Source organism: Nilaparvata lugens, chromosome 2 (assembly GCF_014356525.2).
Source record: "Nilaparvata lugens isolate BPH chromosome 2, ASM1435652v1, whole genome shotgun sequence".
Taxonomy (NCBI): domain Eukaryota; kingdom Metazoa; phylum Arthropoda; class Insecta; order Hemiptera; family Delphacidae; genus Nilaparvata; species Nilaparvata lugens.
Genome location: NC_052505.1, coordinates 36,128,514 through 36,142,322, shown reverse-complemented (window position 1 = coordinate 36,142,322; position 13,809 = coordinate 36,128,514). Strand labels below are relative to the sequence as shown.

At 35.0% G+C, this 13,809-nt stretch overlaps 1 long non-coding RNA gene across 1 annotated transcript; it reads left to right on the top strand.

Annotated features, from left to right (window-relative positions):
• Window positions 1–67: 67 nt before the first annotated feature.
• On the top strand, window positions 68–7,313 carry LOC120349870. The gene is made up of 2 exons (XR_005570472.1): window positions 68–487; window positions 6,520–7,313. It is a non-coding gene; the product is annotated as an uncharacterized LOC120349870 (long non-coding RNA).
• The last annotated feature ends 6,496 nt before the right edge of the window (window positions 7,314–13,809 follow it).

The following is a 13,809-nucleotide window of genomic DNA, read 5'->3' as shown; positions in this document are numbered from 1 at the left end:
CTTGAACATTTGAACACTTGAACATTTGAACACTTGACATTTGAACATTTGAACATTTGAAATCCGTGCAGTAATATTTTCTAAATAACGTTGACGTCTCAAAAATGATGCAGCTAAAAAATTATTAAATTCAATTTTAAAGACTGTTGAACAGTGAGTTCGAAAATTATTCGGATGAAATATGAAACCGAGCGCGATTGTTGAACTCTGGAAAGCGGAAGTGTCTTGAGTCAGCAGAACGCGGGCAGCGAACCAGCGAAACGTTGAGGTGGGGATTGGCAGAGGTGTGACGTGGGCTTCCTCCAACTTTTGGGTGTTGGCGAATACGTCACCAGGTTCATCGCTCTTCAGGCTACACGACTCCATAGAGACTGTCGCTGTCATTCTACCAGCTGTTCGGCGGATGACAACTGTAATAACATGGATCTACTACTGGGGCAACGTTTGCGGCATTCTACAATGGAGATGAAGACATCAATTAAATTTGGTGAGCAATTTATACAGCTCTTTCTATATTGAAAATATTATTGTTATTATTTATATATTTATCGAATATTTATGTGGCGTTTATGTTGGAGATAGACTTCCCGATGAATTCATTTTATGATAGGTCTACATTCGTTTATTTAGAGCTCATATCAAATTATTAATGTTATTTATGCTGAATCGATCAGGTCAGATATCAATATTGTTTATTATAAAATAATTTAAGATGAAAAGATTTCAGGAAATTATCTAGGTCACACAAAGCTGATAGATTAAATTTATTGTTTTATGAGAGTTATTTATTTATGCAAATGAAAGGTTAATTATAAAAATTTAAAATGGCTGAGAGAGTTAATTTTGAAGGGCAGGAAGTAGAAGTTCAAGCTGCTTTTGAAGCGCTATCAGCTAGATTAAATCAACTTAGTATCACACTAAACGAAACTGTTAACAGAGACCTAAATAGAACAGATACAAATTTAGTAGATGTAGAACTTGTTACACCCCCTGAGCAAAATGTCAAACCAAATTTCGATCTAGTTAGCAGTATTCCAACATTCGATGGAGAGCAGTCAGATCAAATCCATTCTTTTCTTGACACTGTTGATGGAATCTCTCACTTGTGTGGCTGGTCAGAATTTCAAAAGACACAAATTATCAGATTAAAACTTACCGGAAGTGCATTATTGTTTTTCAAGTCAGATGATAGGTGTAGGAATGCAAAATCTGCAGCTGAAATTAGAGCAGCTTTGGTTGAGCGTTTTGGTGATAGCCTACCAAGTCGCTATTACTATGAGCAATTGGCATCAATCCAACAAAATAAAGGAGAGTCAATTGAAAAATATGCAGACCGAGTCATGAACATTAGTAGGAAGACGATTAGAGTAACAGCAAGTGATGAAGCTAATAAAATACTAAGGGAAGAAGCTGATAGGAGAGCCATGGAGTCATTCCTAAGAGGATTACTTGGCGAAATAGGGAAACAAACTCGAATCAAATTCCCAACATCCTTTAAAGAAGCAGTAACAACAGCCATAGCGATTTCCAACCTAGATAGAAAACCCTTCCAAAATGAACAGGAGCCATCTAGAAAAGTATTTAGCACAATAACTCAAAAAAATTGTTATAACTGTGGGAAGATTGGACACATCGCTAGACATTGTAGGAAGAGAGTTGTACACACTGACACTCAACAAGTGGGCATTAGAGTTTGTAACTTTTGTAAGAAAAAGGGTCATCTAGAAACTGAATGTAGAATGAAACAATATTCCGCAGATAAAATTTGTAACAATTGCAACAAGCGAGGACATCTTGCACACAATTGTTGGGGAAGTGGGAAAAAGATAAATGACAACCGAAAAGATCAAGAGAAGTTGTTAAACGACAACGGGGAGCTCAAGACCGCCGTTGGGAACCCCAAACATTAGTAAATTCAGATCAGTTTTGTAATAGGTCTGGACAGGCGAGACGAAGTAAGCCCAAAATTGTAACTACATTATGCCAAAATAGTGCCGAAGAACTAGTTGTGGATGGTAGTATTGGAGGAGTGGAAGGAAAGATTGTAGTTGATACGGGAGCACAAGTATCCCTTATCACAAGACAAATCGTAACTGGCACAATCACTCCAAGCAACATCCTAATTAGAGGCATCGCTGGAGGCCTTATGCGAGTGCATGGGACAGTGAGGCAAGTTATGAAACTGAATGGGATGGAGGTAAAATGCGACTTAATAGTAGTTGACTTACCAGACACCTATATTGCAATACTGGGATATGATGTTCTCAAAATTAAAAAGTCAGTCATAGACCTTGATCGTAGTATATTATTTATGGAAGGAAGGCAAGTTGCGCGACTTTATGAAAGAAACAGTTCCAATGAAGATTACAAAAAGAGTGGCTATATGAAGGTTGAAGAAGAAAATACTCAATCAAAAACTATAAGTATGAAAAGTGAAGGAAGTACTCAAACAGATTTTACAAATTCAAAGATAGAAGAAAATTATATCCAATCAAAACCGATAACTTCAAAATTACCCTCAGAATCGACAGTTCATGTTAATGCGTATTGTAGAACCAATCTCACAATACCTGCTAGGTCGGAGAGAATAGTACAAATCAAATTGGGAAAAAACAATAAAGAATTGAAAAATGAATTAGAAAACAAAGTAATAATAACAGAGCCTGTAACAGTCAAAGTTCATGGAATTTTAATAGCTCGAAGTCTTTCTAAAGTAATGAATGGTATGTGTTGGACTAAAGTAACAAATGTAACCAATGAAGATTTAACATTATATAAGAACACATTAATTTGTAATGTTGTAGAGTCTCAATCAAGCAATGATGAACACGATGCTAACTATAAAGAAGTGAAGCTAACTAGAAACAGAACAGAGGAGTTTGCAGCTAAATTAGAAGGAAAGTTGAGTCATTTGGATAATGAAGAGAGAATTAAGATGAGAAATATACTTTGCAAATATATTGACATTTTTAGTCTTGAAGGAATTGAGAATTTAGGCTGCACATCAACAGTAGAACACAAAATTAATACTGGTGATCACCCCCCTATTAATAAAAGACCGTACAGGGTACCACATTCACAGAGAGATGTTTTGAAGAAACTTATTCAGGAACAGCTAGACAAAGGAATCATTGTGACCAGTTCATCACCTTGGTCAGCACCAGTTGTCATTGTCCCGAAAAAACCAGGTCCTGATGGTGTTATTACATACAGAATGTGTATTGATTTTAGAGAAATTAACAAAATTACAGTTCCAGAAGTATGGCCTTTACCTGATATCCACGAGACATTAGATTCATTAGGAGGTAGCAAATATTTCACAGCACTTGATATGAATTCTGGATTCTTCCAAATCAAAATGCATCCTGAGAGTCAAGAAAAAACTGCTTCCAGTACTCCTGATGGACATTATGAATATACAAGAATGCCAATGGGACTTATCAATTCACCAGCAGTGTTTCAAAGACTTGTAGATTCTACCTTGTTAGGATTGAAAGGAAAAGCATGCTTACCGTACATGGATGATATTTTAATATTTAGCCCTACAATAGATCAGCACACTAAAGATATTGCCGAAGTATTGGATAGATTTAAAGAAGTCAATTTGAGTGTTCAATTGAAAAAATGTCAAATTGCTAAGCCAGAAATAAGTTTTCTAGGTCACATAGTCAACAGGGATGGAATCAAGCATGTCCTAAGAAAATTGAAGCAATCAAAGCGTTTCCTCGACCTAAAAATGAAAAAGAGATCCGTGGTTTTGTAGGTTTATGCAGTTATTACAGAAGACATGTTCCAAAATTCGCCGAAATCGCCAAACCGCTTACAAAATTAACTAAAAAGAATCAACATTTTGACTGGAATGAAGAATGTGAAACCGCTTTTCAAAAGTTGAAAGAAAAACTAATCACAGAACCGCTACTTATTTATCCAGATTTCTCAAAAGCATTTATTCTTAGCACAGATGCCAGTAATTTCGCAATTGGATCAATTTTAGCTCAGGAAATCAATGGAGTTGAACATGTTATTGCATATGCATCTAGACAACTCAATTCAGCTGAACAAAATTACAGTGTAACAGAGCGAGAGCTATTAGCAGTTGTGTGGGCTGTTAAATATTTTAGATGTTACCTCTATGGTAGATCATTCACTTTATATACTGATCATAGTGCTATCAAGTGGCTTTTATCACTGAAAGATCCATCAAGTAGACTAACCAGATGGGCTTTGAAGTTAGCTGAGTACGATTATAAAGTAATTCACAAGCCTGGTGTTAAACACTCAAATGCAGACTGCTTAAGCAGAGTTATATACAAGAATACAGTTGAGAATCTTCCACTGTTAGACTTGGAAATCATAAGAGAGAAGCAGAGAGCAGACGAAGAGTGTCAGCGCCTTCGAGAGTATCCTAGTTTCAAATTGAGTCCAGAAGGGATCATTCACTTCAAGAAACATGATAAGAAGTTGATTGTTATACCAAGAAGCCTTCGAGAAAAAGTTATTCGTCTCCACCATGATCTTCCTTCTGCCGGTCATGGGGGCATTAAGAAAACAATTGTAAGAATTCAAGAAAAGTTTTATTGGCCTAAAATGAAGAATGATGTAACTAATTTTATAAGAGCGTGTGAAGAATGTAGTAAAAGAACAGATTACGGAAAATCGAAAGCACCCTTAGGAGAATTTAAAGAAGTGACCGAGTTTGGATACAGACTGTCATGTGATATTCTAGGTCCACTTCCGTTATCAAAGTCAAGAAACAGATACATCCTAACAGTAATTGATCATTTTACTAGATATGGGGATTTTATCGCCCTACCGGATCAAACTGCTGAGACTATTGCACAAGCACTAATACAGAGAGTGATAACAAGAATCGGCGTACCAATGGAATTAATTACTGATCAAGGAACTAATTTCACGTCTGATCTGATGAAATCGATGTGCAAACTTCTAGGAATAAGAAAATTACAAACAACAGCTTATCACCCAATGAGTAATGGTAGAACGGAAAGAGTTCACAGAACTATACCAAAAATGTTGAGTCATTATGTCAACAAAAATCAAGATGACTGGGATGAGTTGCTTCCCATGGTGAATATGGCATACAATTCGCAAGAGCACGAATCAATTGGATACACACCTTATGAGATGGTATTCGGAAAGAAAATGAGAACACCGCTTGAAGCTGATCTCACATTAACTGAAGATACAGAGATTTATTCGAATTATATAGAAGATCTTAGAAGTAGACTACAAACTATAAAAGAAATGTCAGTTGAGTGCCAAGAGAAGGCAAGGAAAACGCAGAAGAAGCAGTACGACAAAAAGTCTAAAACAAGTGAATATCGTGTAGGACAAAAAGTTTATCTTTATGTACCACAAATTAGAAGAAAGAGAGTGAAGAAATTGTCAAAGCTATGGAGAGGACCGTATCGAATTGTAGAAATTAAATCGAAACTGAATGTAGTATTGAGAGTAAGAGGAAAGAACGTAGTTGTACATGTAAACAGAATAAAACCAGCGTTGTACTATGAGCAAGCTGCAAATGAAGTTAGAGAAGGAAACGAGCCAGAAGAAGAAGAGGAGGAAGATGAAGAACAATAGAAGTCAATGAGGAAAACGAAGAAGAGCAAGATGAAGACGACGACGATAACAATGACGAAGTAAGAGAAGAGGAAGCATATGATGAAAATGAATCAGATAACGATGCAAACTCGAAACACAAGAGAAAAAGGAAAAACCAAGAAGATATAACGATTATGTAGTGTATTGATTATGTCCATGATTATTGAGATATAAATATATATTGTATATTAAATGTAAAAGAATGACCCCATACGATAGATTATTCATTTATTTATTCAATTATAATATTCAGTAGGAAGTTTATATATGTCGAAGTTTATTTTTATTATGGATATTATTTTGTATTACTTCAAGATGATAACTTTAAATGTTGGTGAGAAAGAATTAAAGCAAGTTTACTTGAGACAGGAACAAAAATAAAGAACTAAAACAAGGTGTGAATGATTAGTATGTTGAGTAAGTATGGAGTGTGAAAGTGATGGCCAGTGAATGTTGATGATTGTGGAAGAATGATTTGTGTGATTGAAACTAATAATAAAAAACTAAACATGTCCATGGGGAAACCAATGAAATGTTGATTCACTAATTTTGTGAATGAAAACGAAATGCATAATATTCTATTATTGAAGAATTTTCATGTCTTGCTTTAATTCACACCAAAGGAACTATGAAAACTTGTAGTATATTTATACCTTATGCTATTATTATATATTAAAATTAATTTAGGAGATGAAAATAGTTTTGAAAGTAAAATATTATAAGTATGAAGAAGCCTACCGTATTCAATAAAGTCATCAGTATTGACTTAGGAAAATCTAATATATAGAAACATGAGAATAATTTATGTTTAGTGTAATAGAAAATTGACAATTTATTGCTGTATTTAATAATAAGTATAAGCTTGATACTGGTCGTAGTTTTTGTGTTGTCTCGCAGGAGTGCCTTTTGCGAACGGACAGAGAGGCCAGAGCAACAGAGCCACAGGCACACCACCATCCGAGTTGAAGGAGGCGGTCACCTCGAGAAGATAATGCAGGAGACAACATTCGGCAACGACACTGCCTAAGAGTCAACTCAACAGTTTCAAAATCGCTGGGTGTTCAAAAGTGACCAATGTGTGGTGGGGACTATAATGATTAGAAATTTAAAACTTTATGTGGGAGAACTTTATGGTAGCCTAATGTGTTAAGATGGACTCTGCTTTGCTCTGTGCCAATAATTTATTGTTTGTAAAATTAGACTAGATTCATCATTCAAATGTATAAGTATGATACTCTCTCTCCTTGAATTTTATTATATAAATTTTTAAAATGTAATGAATATGAAAATGTATTAACTATATTTAACGATATTGTCAAGATTTAAATTTTATTTGATTTCAACTTAGTTTAAAGATGTGCCAGTAATTGTATATGCCACATCTTTTTCATGCGGAGGGGTGATGTAACAATTCAAACACCCCGCTCTCATAGGATATTAATTATTAGAATAGCGGAGTCATCACTCAGGCCACCAAATTGGACTTTTGAACTGGTGAGCTGAGAGAGTGATGACCGCGTAGAGGCGAAACTAGAGGGAGAACGTTCAGAGACGCGCTAGAGGAAGGTTGTGTTTGAGATAGTGAGATGTAGTTTTTAGTAATGTGATTGAGGAGTGATTATGTTTAGAGAGAGAGAGTATAGATGTTTGTTATGGGATTTTTTCAATAGAGTGAGATTGTTTTGGGTGAATTTGCGTATTTATTTAATAATATTATCCTATAAAAGTAGCAGGGCCCAGGACCCTAAAAACCTGGTGGTGGCAGCTCTACTGGAGAGCACTGTCATGCTCGCCACGCACGCCACATAATTTAACTTGAAATTTCACAAATTGATTCTCATATTACAGAGGACGGTTATAGGCCTATTTTTGATTCTGCATGATTTCAGTAAGTAAATTTTCAATTTTTAAGGTTTATTATACTAGTATTATTATAAATTGATAACAAGAAAGGAGAGATTTATTCTAATTATTCATTTAATCATGGATGTGATGATTATCTTTACGGTTTAATATATGCTAGCTGAGAATGTATTTATTCCACATTTCTGAATGCAACAAAAACTAAGGGATGTGATAAAAATGCTTGTATTTGGTGAAAAAATATACTTATAAAATGAGAATAGTTAATAGATTGAAATTTATTTGTATTCCGGGCTGTGTTCTTTCAAAAAGAGTATTTTATAATAAATAATAGAATTATTGTACAAAAGAGTAATGAACAATAATATACCAGCAGTAATTCAATGCAAGAACTAGTTGAAATCACAAAAAATAATTATTATTGTAAAAAGCGTGTAATATGCTATAACAATTATTTTTATAATATTTATTTTGAGATAAAAGTTCCACCAATGAAAATTTTATTGGATTATATTGTAAAGCTTAAAATCTATTGGATTATAGCAACAACAATAGGTCAACCAAGATAATGAGAAAATGAATTGAATAATTGACACATTATTACAATATCGTGATGATAATATCTCGATTGGAATTTCGAAAGGCGCTTTGGCAGTCTGATGAGGTGGGCGAGAATTTATTGTAAGATCAAAATTTATAAGACTTCACAGAGACGACAGCCTTAATAGTTTGGGCGTGAACGCTGGAAAAATTACTGCTCCGACTGCAAAGGATGAGAGCCATTTTTCCTTTCAATTGTCATCATCCGTCTTGCTTGGCCTGGAATTCACATTTTCACTTCGTTTCAGGTGCGGCTTGATGCGAATCTAACGAATGACAATCACACGGAACAAGAAATGCAAACTGGATTATGACAATCTCTGGATTCAAGCAATTTTTATTCTACATTTGAAAACATTTGGTTGGAACCAACCATGCTCTAGTGACGGAATTGAGGATGGCAGTGTTATCATTGTTGTTTTATGAAGAAATACAATCAGTATGTATGACAGTACTAGATACTACAATTTCAATGAATTGATACGAGTTCCAAATTATTAGATACTGTAACTGGATCTAGTATTTATCAATGGAAAATATTAGTCGAACTAGATAACTAGTAGTTAGTTCTGTGAACAGTAGACCTCACGCAGTATTCTCATCCACAAGTACCTGATTGAAACTATAGAACTTATAGAAAACAGCAATAGACAGCTTCTCCACACATATGTGTAATCACGTAATCATTGGTGAATAATTATATAGTCTGATTTTTACTCTAATATTAGCGTATGAAGGAGGCTCCTTTTCCCCTTTATATTATCCTTGAAATGCAAAATTCCCAAAAACCTTGTATATACGTCGACGCGCAATTAAAAAAGGAACATACCCGTCAAATTTCATGGGAATCTATTACGCGCTTCGCCGTGAATGCCCAACATATGAACATTTAAACATTTGAACATTTAAACATTTGAACATTTGAACATTTGAACATTTGAACATTTGAACATTTGAACATTTGAACATTTGAACATTTGAACACTTGAACATTTGAACATTTGAACATTTGAACATTTGAACATTTGAATATTTGAACATTTGAACATTTGAACATTTAAACATTCAAACATTTAAACATTTGAACATTTAAACATTTGAACATTTAAACATTTAAACATTTAACATTTAAACATTTAAACATTTAAACATTAAACATTTAAACATTAAAACATTTGAACATTTGAACATTAAACATTTAAACATTTAAAATTTAAACATTTAAACATTAAACATTAAACATTTAAACATTTAACATTTAAACATTAAACATTTGAACATTTAAACATTTAAACATTTAAACATTTGAACATTTAACATTTAAACATTTAAACTTTAAACATTTAAACATTTAAACTTTAAACATTTAAACATTTAAACATTAAACATTTAAACATTTAACATTTAAACATTTAAACATTAAACATTTAAACATTTGAACATTTGAACATTTAAACATTCAAACATTTGAACATTTGAACACTTGAACATTTGAACATTCAAACATTTAAACATTCAAACATTTAAACATTGAACATTTAAACATTCAAACATTTGAACATTCAAACATTTGAACATTAAACATTTAACATTTGAACATTTAAACATTTGAACATTAAACATTTGAACATTAAACATTTGAACATTAAACATTTAAACATTGAACATTTAAACATTCAAACATTTGAACATTTGAACACTTGAACATTTGAACATTTAAACATTTGAACATTTGAACACTTGAACATTTGAACATTTGAACATTTGAACATTTGAACATTTAAACATTAACATTTAAACATTCCAACATTTAAACATTTGAACATTTGAACACTTGAACATTTGAACATTTGAACATTTGAACATTTAAACATTCAAACATTTGAACATTCAAACATTTAAACATTCAAACATTTGAACATTCAAATTAATTCAATTTAACACTATTTACGCTGTTATATTCAATTCACACACACTATACTCGAACAATTATCTACAAGAAATTCCCGATTGAAATCACATTACAAAATACAAATTCGGTCTTGCTATAAGACAACGGGCTGACAAGAACAACTGAACGACGAAAAGCAAGAATGACTGGCTTTCTTTCCTCGACAAGCCAGAGCAGCTGGACGGTCGGCAGTGGTGCCAACAAACCTGCTATTGGCAGAACTGTAGTCTGGGATTTGGCGCTACAATTCGAATGCTCTGGCCAACCATACCCCCTCCTCTGAAAAACTTTTTTCAGCCAAGTTACAAAACTGAAAAAACCAAAGAAAGGAAAAAATCCAGACATGCCAAAAAGAACAAAAAAAAACAAACACCAAAACACAACACAAGGAAAAAATGCAACAAGCACAACCACTATTGAGTTGGGAGTGGATATAATTTCATTATTACTAGGTCGATCACGGAAACAACGATTACACTTAAAAACACAAATATGAATAATAGAGCGAGCAGACAGTATCCAGAATTTCCGTCTGATCAAGGACAACAATAATGAAGGTCCAGCATGACAGTTCTTCTTGTGATGATAATCAATCAACATCGATACGAAAGCGTCGGATTTAGGTAGGATCATCTGATGACAAGTCTCAAATTCCAGTCCAGCATGAGACAAACGACCGCCGACGCGAATCACACCTTTATCAATGAATGGAGATAGGCGACGTAGGCGCATAGAACAATCTTCTCCCTTTTCCAATTGCACAAATTCAGATGAAAAATGTATCTTCTGTACCACTTTACATAGATACCTCTCAGCAACATCGAAGTCTGATTCTTCTGATTGGGGTAAGATTCGTAAGATTTGAGAACAAGAATTACAATTCTCAAAAGACGACCATAATCCGAACAACGACCAATCAATGAATATACTGCATTGCTGTTACAATCAGGAGATTTTGTGACTGTCAACACTGACGGTTTTTTCGCCTCCGGTGGATCCACTATCTCTTCCATTTGAGTTTGGACGGGCCAATCGCATTCGTCCTCTGCTATCCATGATGGACCTGAGAGCCACAACGGAAAGTTCACAAGCTCAACTGGTGATAAACCTCTAGACAAACAGTCAGCGGGATTTTCAATTCCGGCAACATGCATCCACTCCTGTATACAAGAATCCTGTATTTTTGCGACACGATTATCAACAAAAGTTTGCCATTTCGCGGATGGAGCATTAATCCAACACAAGGTGACTGTCGAATCAGAGAGTGCGACAATATGAGACACATGACAACGTTCACTAATAATAGTGACTACTGAATTCATGAGTTCTGCCAACAAGAGTGCCGCACACAACTCCAAACGAGGTATTGAAACAACTTTAGATGGTGCTACCTTGGACTTTGAACACAATAATACAACTCTTGGCTCCTCGCTCTCCTTCTGCGACTTCACATAGATAACTGCACCATAACCAGACAATGATGCATCACAAAAACCAATCAAACTGATGTGAGAATTCTGAAACAAACCAACATGACGTGGAACAGCAAATTTCAACAATAGAGGCAACTCTTTTTGACAATTCTCCCAAAGAGTGCAGATAGACTCAGGCGGCTTCTCGTCCCAATCCACTCCTAATTTCCACAGTTTCTAGACAAGACATTTCAGAAATAATGTAAACGGTGACAAGAGACCAAGTGGATCATAGATACGAGCCATCACTGACAGAATAGAATGCTTAGGAGCGACGACCTCACCACTCTTGACTGAAAACTGAAACAGATCAGTACTAGGTTGCCAATTCAATCCCAAGATAACCAAGGAGTTGTCTGCTTCGAAATCCTTGTACGAAAACGATTTCTCTTCCTCCGAGAATTTCTCCAACATTGATGGTGAATTTGAAGTCCACTTTGTGAGCGAGAAACCTCCTCCCTCAAACAGCTGCTTGGACTGACGATACAGCTCCGCGGCCTCTGACTCTGTGGCAACAGATGTGACTAAGTCGTCCATGAACATGTCTCTTGGTATTCCCGCCTTGGCTGCTGGAAAACGATTTCCATCCTCCTCTACAAGCTGGTGGACGGTGCGAAGTGCCAATATGGAGAGCTTGAAACACCAAAACAACACAATTGAGCTGATAAATTTTGATTGGATCCTCCGCGAAAATCTCCACAATACATGCTGATAACGACGGCAGGAATCCTCCACTAATATCTGTCGATACATTTGTTTAATGTCGGCAGTTAGTGCGATTGGGAACAAACGAAATTAACTAACAAAACAAAAATGTCAGTCTGCAATTTGGGACCAGCATGAAGAACCTGGTTCAATGACAAACCCGATGATGTTCTGGAACCAGCATCAAATACAATTCGGATGGGCGTGGTAGTGCTGCTTGCTTTCACGATGGCGTGATGCGGTATGTAGTAACCACCTCGGTCTGTCTGATCTGCTACAAACGACATGTGACCCTGACGTAGGTAATCATCAATATTTCATGATATGAAATACGAGTATTGCTGTCATGCTCTAGTCGTCTCTCCAAAGTCAGCAGTCTGCGTTCGGCGACAGCATACGAATCTCCCAAGCTGCTGGGGCTCTCCGCAAATGACAAGGCAACAACAAAACGACCAGAATTCACACGATGTACAGACTTCCGAAAATTTACCTCACACTCCAACTCTTCCGGTTTCAGTTGACAGCTTGGTGTAGGGCACGATTCCAACTCCCAAAAACGTTCCACAAAACTATCCAACGATGGACTACTAACGAATGGACTACAGATGGCTGTAAAACAATTCGACACATTCGTTGTTGAAGTGAGAATCGGCGCTCTCCCCATCAGAATGTGACCAAAGACACTATTAACAGTCATCAATTTGTAATTTTTCAGCTAGAACAGTTTTTGAGACAAAGTGCTAAATAAACGTCTACAGTTTCATCAATGCTGTATTGGTAATATGGAAACGCATGCAGTTGATATGACTCTGAATAAAGGTGTTGATATTTACATGAGTAAAGTATTATCTTACACTTGTATTTAATTGAAATTTCAAAATTATTCGAGCCCTGATTGATTGACTGACAGTCAAAAATTTTTATATTGGATTGAGGGGTATTTGGCAAGCTGAGCAAAAAATAAGGCCTATGCATCTTTTCGATATTTCTTCGAATGAAAAATGAGTTTTGTGGGTTGTCAAAACTCCCGCTGAAAAGGAAACTTTTCAACTTATCCAATAATTTAGTAAAATAACGATGATCTCTGCGTTGAATAACATGTTTCTTGCCAAAAACAATCAAACTCTTTGTAAACTTAGATATGGCCTACAATGTAGATTTATATATTCTATTATTGAACATGGAAATTAAAGTATTTATTTCAGTCAGTTCATGGTTAGTTGATGAATTTATTATCAATAAAAAAATGATTAAAATTCCATCAGTACAGTTGATTATTAATGTTGATTATTAAACAGTATTAGTTGAATGAATTGTCTTAGTACTGAATTCTTGGTCAACAATATTTCAATATTGGTATTTATCCATTCATCCATCTATCTATCATCTTCTAAACTATAATGGAGGAAGAACTGGCTTAAACACATATACACGTGTAAAGGATAGGGAAATTATGTTTGACGCATCATCACGTCTGAACTACTGGATTGATTACTTGAAATTTTGCAAATAAATTTCCAATTAACCGAGGATTCTCATAGGCCTATTTTAAATCCATCTAGATCTCCTAACGTCAAGTTTTCAGTTTGTTAAGTT